The sequence below is a fragment of the Staurois parvus genome, unplaced genomic scaffold (genome assembly GCF_062004578.1).
Source record: "Staurois parvus isolate SC_StPar_1 unplaced genomic scaffold, SC_StPar_1.0 ptg000178l, whole genome shotgun sequence".
Classification (NCBI taxonomy): Eukaryota; Metazoa; Chordata; class Amphibia; order Anura; family Ranidae; genus Staurois; species Staurois parvus.
In genome coordinates, this window is record NW_028317974.1 from 2,586,909 (window position 1) to 2,597,436 (window position 10,528).

The following is a 10,528-nucleotide window of genomic DNA, read 5'->3' on the forward strand; positions in this document are numbered from 1 at the left end:
TCCAAGCCAAAAACTGTCCTTTTCTGTTGTGCATATATGTTTTATTTTTAAAAGCTTTAAATGGTTACGTATTCCTGAGTTTTTTTCTGTTCTTAGATATTATTAGTGCTTGCTAACATACTTCATATATGCACTATGCTTTACCCATCTCTTTCGTTGGCCCAATATTTTTTGTGTTCGTTTTTTGAATATCAGTTGAGAAAAGCAATAGCGCTCCCTTCTCTCTCTCTCTTCTTCAGAGAACTGCTATGTTAATGAACGACTACACACAAACATTGGGAATACGTGACTGGCAAAGCATCACTCCCTCCTCCAGGGCTGCCTTGCCAGATCTGTGCAAACAAACAGTGTTATCCTGTCTCCAGGATCATATTTCAAAACTGATTAGCACAGGGTGATCCTGAGCAGTAACCAACAGACAGGAATGGAAAATGGATATTTGTAAGCTACACAGCCTGTTATGTCACAGCTAGTTAAAGCACTCCAAAGTAGGCTAGACCAAGCAAGCATGTGCATATTAGCTGCCTGAGATTGTTACTGTCTACAAAAATGAAATATGCAGCCTATCCTTCATAGACTGACACAGTGAGGCGGATTTACTGAAGAAGTTGAGAATCTTCACACAAAAGAGGAATTAATATTCACTTTAATTATCCAATCAGTATTTTTAATGACTCTAGGGAAAACTGGTTTAAGATCTTTCATATTCTTCTTTCCCTTGTCAGGTTTTAAGTTATTGTATACTTATACAAGTCAAAATTCTTTATAATTAACAGCAGCAGTTTGAAATATTTGTTAAAACCTAAGAATGATTTACTGAAAGGGAAATGTTTTATACCAGAGAAATACAAATGTGTTTGATAATTAAAACTGAGATCGCACTGCCAGAGAGTTTGAACAATGTTCACTCCCCAAAACATATTCTGCTGTTTACCATATTTAACATTTTTTTAATAATCAAAAATAACAGTAAGGCATAATTATATTTTCCTCATTTTAATTAACTGATCTGGACGTTCACTGCCCACTCCATTGGTTTCAATGGAACAAATCATTTCAGACTTCGCATGAGTTTATATTTAAAGCCAATCACCACCATTCCTTTATGACAGTACTGAATTCGTCTACTGATCTATCAAAGAAATGCCTGCTACCAATGGCAGGGAAAGAAACCCAAATTTTGGTGCATTGATGCATATTGGGTATAATGTAGGACTTTACTTTTGGGTCTATCTTCATATTTAGGGAATATTGTAAAATTTAAACGTATACCTTTTCTTACTGCTGTTTAAGAAACAAATCTATTTCTCCTCAATTACATATGTGTATATGAAGGGCAAAATAAGTTATCAGTTCCTTGTATATACAATTACAGGCATCAAAATGCAAGGAATTTAAAAAACTATTGGATTTATATTTATAAGCAATAATTTGGGTTCGTTAAAATTAAATGTGAGATGGCAATAATTCCGTTAGCTCATTCAAATGATATATTTACTAGTAACCAGTTATCCAAAAAAGAAAATGCGTGAAGACATTGTATTATTTATTTATTTCAGGTACTTATATAGCGCCGTCAATTTACGCAGCACTTTACATATATATTGTACATCCACATCAGTCCCTAACCCTCAAGGGGCATACAATCTAAGGTCCCTAACTTACACTCATACATACACATACTAGGGCCAATTTAGATAGGATCCAATTAACCTTCCAGCATGTCTTTGGAGTATTGTAAAATAACTATATTTAATTGCTTGCTCATAAGAAACAATTGTGACCAGCCTTAGTGAGCTTGCAACCATGTGTGCACTGGAGATACTTCTCATGTGCATACCTGCTCGCTTCATTTTCGTTTTTTGTAAAAACTGAGCAAGGCATTCTGCTCCATTAATGGAGATCAATGGCCTACAAGATGAGCCTACAACCTTGGTTAATGAAGCCAGGCGTGTAAAGTTATAGATATTTTTAACCTATCGATTCTTTCTTTGAATTCAGCATAGGTTTGTTCGGATCATTTGAAACCAGAAGTATCTTACATGGGCCATTTTTTTATTAAAACCAATTTAACTCAAATCTACTGAACTTCTCCACGCATATGGGAAAAACTATGGAAACCAACTGAGACGTGAAAAATAAGAAAAGGTCTTTCTCAACTCCACTCAAGTACGCTCAGCTGGGCAACCAAGAAACTGTGATAATTACTAGGCTAGAAACATTTACTAAATGGCCCATGCAAGGAAACCGATTCTCACAAACGTGACCTTTTAAGGGGTATGGGACTTGAGAAATGTTTTATAACATGTCTACCTTAAAGGACTACTATTGTGATATTGAATTCTGACAGATATAGGTCTCCTAGATTGTAAGCTCGAAAGAGCAGGGCCCTCGATCCCCTCATGTTTTGCATTGTATTGGTATTGTTCTGTCACATGTTCTGTCCCCCTTTGTAATGTACAGCGCTGAGCGAACCATTGGCGCTTTATAAATACTGTATAATAATAATAATAGCCAGTTCATGTACTAACAGTATTTATTATAGTCCTTTTTCATTTCATATGCATTATGTAAGCTTTTTTTCTACATTTACATAGAATTCTTGGTTAGGACCAAGTGTAAGACACTAGCAAGGGTGCTTTCAAGGGTCATGGCTTAAATTTTACATAAGAAAAAAAAAAAAAAAAAAATGTAGCTACAACTGCGTAAGCATCCCTTTCAGCCTTGTACTTTGTCCCCACAGCTGTCACTGTCACTTGGCTGGACAGCTTAGTCTGCATATAAATGTGGAGAAAACGTAAATAACAGTGCAAGAGACCAAAAAAAGGAAATTTGTATACAAATACTATCATAACTTCAAATAGTACTGTTTTAAAAGCTGAATTTTAGAAGATCCATTTTATCCATAACGTGTGTCAGGAAAATTCTGCTGTCAGGGTCAAGTAGCTGGTCTTGTTTACATGAGTGAACAAGTGATGTGTGACACCAAAGGCTTGCTGTGTTTACTGCTACAGCTCAATAGCTCTGGAGCTACCTGCGATGCACTGCATGCCTCATGAGCGTTTGATTTCTTTTAGATATTTGAGCATGAATCATCTTTCCAAGCCTGAATATGGAGGTGTAAAAAGTAAACCGTGTATGGGGTTACTACAAATGAAAAAAAGAAAACAACATGGTTCTTTTAAAGGACCATTAAAGTAATTCCAGCAATTATAGCCAATAAGCAAACATAAACCTGCTTTAAATCTGCAAGCAATAAAAAGCAAATCTCTGCTTTAATCACTTTCATTAAAAATATCTCATTACTATCGAACAAATGCCTTTGTACTAGAAAATAATGCACAGTAGCCTAATACTCAATTCACACATTAGACTGCCAGAATCCATGCTGTCATAATATTATCACATATAGACTCCAACTCCATATTAAGTAGATATCAGTTTGCAGTACTATATAATATGTGTACTTCATGTTTTGATGCAAAGATAGTTGTAAAACGACAGACAAGATTATTAGGTCAGTGACTTGAGTATACGTTCATAAAGCTGCCAATCTAAAATACAAAGCTTACATATATACATATTTGTATTTGATTTAGAACTACATATGCCAGCAGAAGCCATTAATATGAGCAACCCAAAATCCTGCTGAGAATTGTCTCTTTCCAGCAGCAGAAGTGCCCTGATTCACTGAGACAGTTGCTCAATCCCAGTCAATAGGTTCATTGTTAAAAACAGTTGTGCTGTGCAGTCTGCATCCCATCTCTATGGAATCGATGTACACCGCAACAGGGCTTTAACAATTGGGATGTCTACCAATGAATTCATTGTAGTGAAAATACAAGTTCAAGGCTATATGACAAGCCGTGTTCCCTTCCAGAGTGAACACATGGCCAGAATAGAGCTTGTATATTCCTCCCTGCAGGAGAACAAAGGAATGCAGAGCCCAGCTCCCCCTGCTCCTCCCATTCACGTGTTCAGCCCTCAACCACAACAAGCACCCCACCACATATACACTGCTGGATCTCATTGTGTTTGCAATTATTTATGATCCGCCAAGGACACGGGGACTGTCTACGACAATGTTACATGCATGTCACATTCACGGGGAGTGAGGGGAATGCCAAAAAGCCAGCACATCCTACACTGCCCTGCTCAGAGGTCTAGAACAATTAGATCATGGAGGAATTTATTCAATGAACGTCTATCAGTGGAGAAAAATGAAAGCACACCCTGCACTGCCGTAGCTAGAACACTTAGATGATGGCGATCAAGCCTGAAGGGATTGATATATTATTCAAAGAAAGTCTATCAGTAGGGGAGTAATTAAAGCACACCCTACATGACCCTGGTCAGGGGTCTATAACAGTTAGATGGGGGAATGTATTCAATGAACGTGTATAGGTGGGGGGAGTAAATAATGCACACCCTGCACTGTCCTGATCAGAGGTCTAGAACAATTTGGTAGCTGGGATCTAGTCTAGGGGGTTATTCAATTAAAATCCATCAGTGGGTAAAAATTAAAGCACATCCTGCACTGCCTTGTCTAGAACAATTAGATGATGGGGATCTAGCCTGAGGGGATTAAAATATATTCATTGAACATCTATCAGGGGAGTAATAATTACAGCACACCCTACATTGCCCCGATCAGGACTATACAATTAGACGATGGGGATCTAGCCTGAAGGGAATGAGATATATTCAATGAATGTCTATCAGGGGAGTAGTAATTAAAGCACACCCTACATTGCCCCCATCAGGAGTATACAACAATTAGACCATGGGGATCTAGCCTGGGGGGCACTGAGACATATTCAATGAATGTATATCAGGGGAGTAATAATTAAAGCACACCCTACATTGCCCTGATCAGGAGTATACAATTACACGATGGGGATCTAGTCTAAAGGGATTGAGATATATTCAATGAACATCTATCAGGGGAGTAGTAATAAAAGCACACCTTATATTGCCCCGATCAGGAGTATAGAACATTTAGACAATGGGGATCTAGCCTGGGGGGGGGGGGGGCTTGAGATATATTCAATGAAAGTCCATCAGTAGAGGAATAATTAAAGCACACCCAGCACTGTCTTGATCTATAACAATTAGATGATGGGGAAAATTATTCAATGAAATTCTATCAGTGGGGGAGTAATTAAAGCACGCCCAGCACTGTCCTGATCAGGAGTCTAGAACAATTAGAATTTCATTGAATAATTTCATCCCTCATCTAATTGTTCCAAAACCCTGATCAGGACCAGTGCTGCGTGTGCTTTAATGACCCCTCCACTGATAGAATTTCATTGAATAATTTTCCCCATCATCTATTTGTTCTAGTCCTCTGATCAGTACGGTGCTGGGTGTGCTTTAATCACTCCTCTACTGATAGACTTTCATTGAATAATTTCCTCCGTCATCTATTAGTGGAGGAGTCATTAAAGCACACCCAGCACCGTTCTGATCAGGGGTCTGTAACAATAAGGTAGTGGGGATCTAGTCTAGAGGGGTTGTTCAGTGAAAGTGTATGTGGGTAGGAGGGTATTTAAGGAATATCCTATCAATGCACTTGGGGCTGATGACTTAGGCTATATAACATCATCCTATTTCCACACGTAATCCCCCAGATGATCCAGGCTAATGACACTGTAATGGACGCTAAAGAGCCGCCGAGCGATCCACGATGAGACTTTGTAACACTATGCCAAATATAGACCAGTGTTATTTTTACCCAGCATGGCAGCCCTTCAGGAACATGATCTCACCCACCCATTGTCTGCTCTCCACTCCCTATCCCTATTATCCCTGCATGCCATGACTTTCCCCCTTTTAGCACTGAGATTGTCCTAGTTATCTTTTGTAAAAAGGCTTATAAAATCGCCCCATCAGCTCTCTTTTCACACACACAGCCGGGGCTGCCAGCGAATGCTGAGGTTACATAATACAACATTTCCAGGAACTCCTGTGTGTGTGTGCACACCGGCAACAGGAGACAGGAGCTGGTATGGCTCATCGCAGGCATTCATAGATGACACCGCAATTCCTTCCCATTCATTCATACTATACTGATCATCGCTATGGAAGGCTGCCCATACGTTATACAATTTTCCTTTCGATTTACCAATATGAGCTCAAACAAACACGTTCAATTTGGATGCAATCAGGCACTACATAGTTGAGCATAAATCTACAGTAAATTGAACATGAAAATTGCATAGTGTATGGGCAGCTTAAGCCTTCAATCAGGATAGCTTGTGAACAATAAGAGGAAGATCTTGTAGTGGAGGATGGCATGCTGCTTCGTTGAGTAAGTGATGGATCCCCTGCACCAAATCTTACAATCAATACATAGAGCAACAACAACCTGGAGCCCCCCGCCTGCCTACCTCCCTCCCTCTACACACAGCACACGGGTTATGCAATGTATGAAAGAACGAGTCAGCCGAACCCTCCTCCCCCGGCTCCCAGACAACAAAAGGACAAATCATTCCACACTGCACACTTCACCTACCGGTCCAAACTGCACACTCCCTACGTGTGATCGCACAGTGTGTACACACACAATGGATGGCCACATACACACGTGCACTGCTCATCTAAATGGGAAGAACCTGACTGTCAGATCACTCGCTGTCACTTCCATTCACATGTATACGTAGATCAGGAGCCAATCCCAGCGTGTACGTGCCTGCTGTGACCATACAAGACACATGCCATGTAAGAGATGAATGGCTGCATTGTCACATTACCTGTCAGGGCTGCGATCCAAGGATCCTTAGGACATGGTAGTATCCAGAGCTGGCTGACTAGGAGAGTGATGCTGAGCCGGGCAGTAGCGCCTCCTGTGTATGTACGCAGCGTGTACGAGCCTCCCGTCCCCACTCCAGTCTCCAGCCTGTAGAGATCTGTGTTAGTAGGTCAATACTCCTCAGTGTTACTCTCTGTGCACTTCCAGGCTTTGCGTTGACTCAAGTCAGCTCCGCCCCGCGGCCAATCGTTGCGGCGGTGCTTTGAGCCGGCGACCAATGGGAGGAAGGAGCCGGAGACAGGGGGCGGGGGGTGGAGAAAGAATGAAGAAGTCTGCTTGTGAACACAGTGTGACTGTAGAACGTGGAGATCTCGTCCTGTGGATTGCATAACCAGAGCCGGAGGGAGGGGGGCATTTACGTAACCGGCCGACGGGAATACGGCGCTGGCGGAGGGTTAACCCCTGCTGGGCACAGAGTGGCACCCATTTTACGGGCAGCCCAGCGGTGTGCCTTTGTTTATACAGGGGGTGAATGAACGGTGGGGAGAGGCATGTCCACAGGCTCCGGAAAGGGGCACCCTTGGGGTTAGGAAGTGTCAGAGTGATTTGACGTCACCGCGAACAGGAGTGACGTCAGCAGGCTCAGTGAATGAGCGGCGTGGTGTGCAGCGACACGTTGTAGTCTATTGTCTGATTAGCGCTCACTCCTCCGCCAGGAAAGGAGCCATTACACTATCCCCCGATGTACTCCTGTCACCGATCCTTCACTGTCATCCCTTCCCTCCAGTTTATTTTTATAACCGGTACTTATATAGAACCATCAATTTACAGATATATATTGTACATTCACATCAGTCCCCCACCCCCAAGGAGCTTACCATCTAAGGTCCCTAATTATTTATTGCAGGTACTTGTATAGCACCATCAATTTATGTATATATATATATTGTACATCCACATCAGTTTACAATCTAAGGTCCCTAATTCACATGCTCGGGCCAATTTAGACAGCCAATTACTCTACCAGCATGTCTTTGGAGTGCAGGAGGAAACCCACACAGGCACAGGGAGAACATGCAAACTCCAGGCAGGTGGTGCCATGGTTGGGATTTGAACCAACAACCCTAGTATTAGCAGGCAGAAGTGCTAACCATTTAGCCACTGTGTTGCCAAAGTTTATGATAGCAAACCATTCTTATCTCTGTCACTCTTCCCCTCTCCATATCTATCACAGTTTAATTGCCTCCAGGGGTGGTCCCACTAAGCCCAGTGCTATTTGACAGTTCAAAATCGAATAGTGCAACCCCAAATATATATATATATACATAAATTGATGGTGCTATATAAGTACCTGCAATAAAATGTATTTATTGCAGGTACTTATATATAGCACCATCAATTTATGCAACCCTTCACACACACAAACATATATATATATATATATATATATATATATATAAATTGATGGCTCTATATAAATACCTGCAATAAATAAAATAACTAGACCAAAATGAGGGATAAATGAGGAAAGAGGGACAGGAAAATTGTATATAAAATGCACTGTTTATCTTTCAAGAAAGTGTTTCACAGTGCTAAACAATTCATCCAATTTCTAAATTGTTGCATTTGTAAACTTCAAAAGCCAGTAGAAAGGAATAGTATTGGTAAAATAATAGCACTTGTGGGGGGTTTAACTAATCTTTTTTTTTTGTCTAATTCTCCTTTAAAGGGATGTGGCAGAGGGTGTGTGTGTGGGTGGGGGTCCTATGCCTACATACAATTTCTAATTGGTGTCCCTCATTCCCATTTCAAAAAATTGGGAGGTATGCTATAGCCAGGCACAAAGTATTTTCCACAGCTGGGTACACACACTCTTTTGCTCATTGTCTTCAATGACCAGTCTAGGGGATGTTTTGTTTTGGAGTTTATTGTAGAATCGAGGATAGGGATGGAGAATTGTAGTAGGACAGTTCAAATCAGAACTATTCACACTGAGGACATCTAGCTGATCTCTTAGTTGAACATTGTTGAAGACCTGACTGAAAGCAGATATACTGTATCTTTAACTGCTTCCCGTCCACCCTATAGCAGAAATACTGCTACAGGGCAGCGCGGGTGTGCAAAATCACGTATTATATGTATGATTTCGCATTTCCAGATAGGGGGCCTGCATGCTCTACCTGTGCCACCATTCGCGGTCACGGCTGTCAATCGCCGGTGATTACTCGCTGGCTCACGGTGATCTCCAATGGGGAGGAGAACTGTTTTGTTTACTAACAGTTCTCCTCCTTGTCAGCTTGGGCACGCTGCTTTGGATGGCTGTGCACAGCACAGCCATCCAAAGCAGTGTGCTTACAGTAAATCACACTGACACGGCCCACTATGTAAAACACTCCCACCACACAGTTAACCCTTTAATCACCCCTCATGTTAACCACTTCCTGCCCAGTGCCATTAGTACAGTGTCAATGCTTTTTTTTAGCACTGATCACTGTATTGGTGTCACTGGGTATCAAAATGCCCACCGCAGTCCCACTATAAGGCACTTATCTAAGAGGACCTGTTGCCATGTCTGTTCATCTACATCAGAGAGAGAGGACAGACCTGCATCTAAGCCTGCTAAAGTCACATTCAGAGACTGAGCTGTGTCTACAGGGTTGGAGTTGAGAGACTTCGGCCTGTGTGAAGATCCTGGACCCTGCTTCTGGAATCTGCTGATCACTAAACCATTGGGACCAGACCAGCAGCATGTCATGGAGTGATGAGCTGAATCATACATCCACTGCATACTGCGAGCCCAAGTAGAGACTGCTCTTACTTTGCAGCCTGTTTTCTTCCCTTCACCCACACTCTTAATGGGACAGTGAACCACTTAAAGAAGGGCCCCACCAGAAGCCAGTCAACAATAACTATTAGGCGTCAGGTACTTTACACCATATTCATGAGGTACCTCATGTACTAGGAAAGCATACTCGCACCCGCTGCTGGGGCTGTATGCACTGTGTGGACACTATTCTTTTCAGACGGTTAATGCAATTCTAGAGACTCTAGTTTGTTCCTGTTATAGTTCAATTTGACTTTGCTATGGTCTTTTGAGTGCCAGTTAGTGCTTCATTGATTGTTTATATCTTATAGTGCTTCTAAGTCTATATAATTATCTATTGATTTATACCTTGTTTGATTGCACTTGCCATGATATACTTACTTAATTTACCACCAAGTTGTTTGTGGCCTAATTCCTGTGAATTCTTAAAGAGTAGTAGCCTACTAATTCTTATGCCCACAGGTATCAACAGCTTTTAGTCTACAGGCAGGTGTTTCTACTGGACCGAGAAGGTAAGAGAGTCGTGGCAGAACAGAGAACCTCACCAGTGGCTCCTGAGGGGATAAGCACTACAATTATATAAATATTTAAATCAGGCCTGCCCACTAAATTCCCAATTTATTTCCATGCAGAATTTAGAAAGTGTCTGAAAATATATCTACTTGTGACAAGACAGAGATTTCCACTGCCTTTGATGAACATCAGTCTCACCATGCTAATTCTCTGTCTAGTTGCTTCTTTTTGAGGTCTGAGGGGACTTTGGGGAACATTTATTAATAAAGTCACAGTCTTTGCATCTGTTAATGTACAGGAGTTTGATATTCTGTGATAGAAATGCGAGATAATTACCATAATGTTGCTTTTTATGTAATAAATGTATTGTATCACCTTGCACTAGTTGTTTTGTCAGGTTATAGCTGATCCCTGAAAATTCACCTCTTCTGGGAAGTCTA

General features: G+C 41.2%; 1 protein-coding gene across 1 annotated transcript in view; it reads right to left on the reverse strand.

The window, feature by feature from the left end:
* NFIL3 (nuclear factor, interleukin 3 regulated) overlaps positions 1-6,950 on the reverse strand; it is a 29,684-nt gene extending 22,734 nt beyond the window's left edge. Inside the window, exon 1 of the mRNA XM_089677151.1 lies at positions 6,753-6,950. The gene's annotated coding sequence lies outside the window, so the exon portion shown is untranslated. The remainder of the gene's footprint in view (positions 1-6,752) is intronic.
* Positions 6,951-10,528: the final 3,578 nt, after the last annotated feature.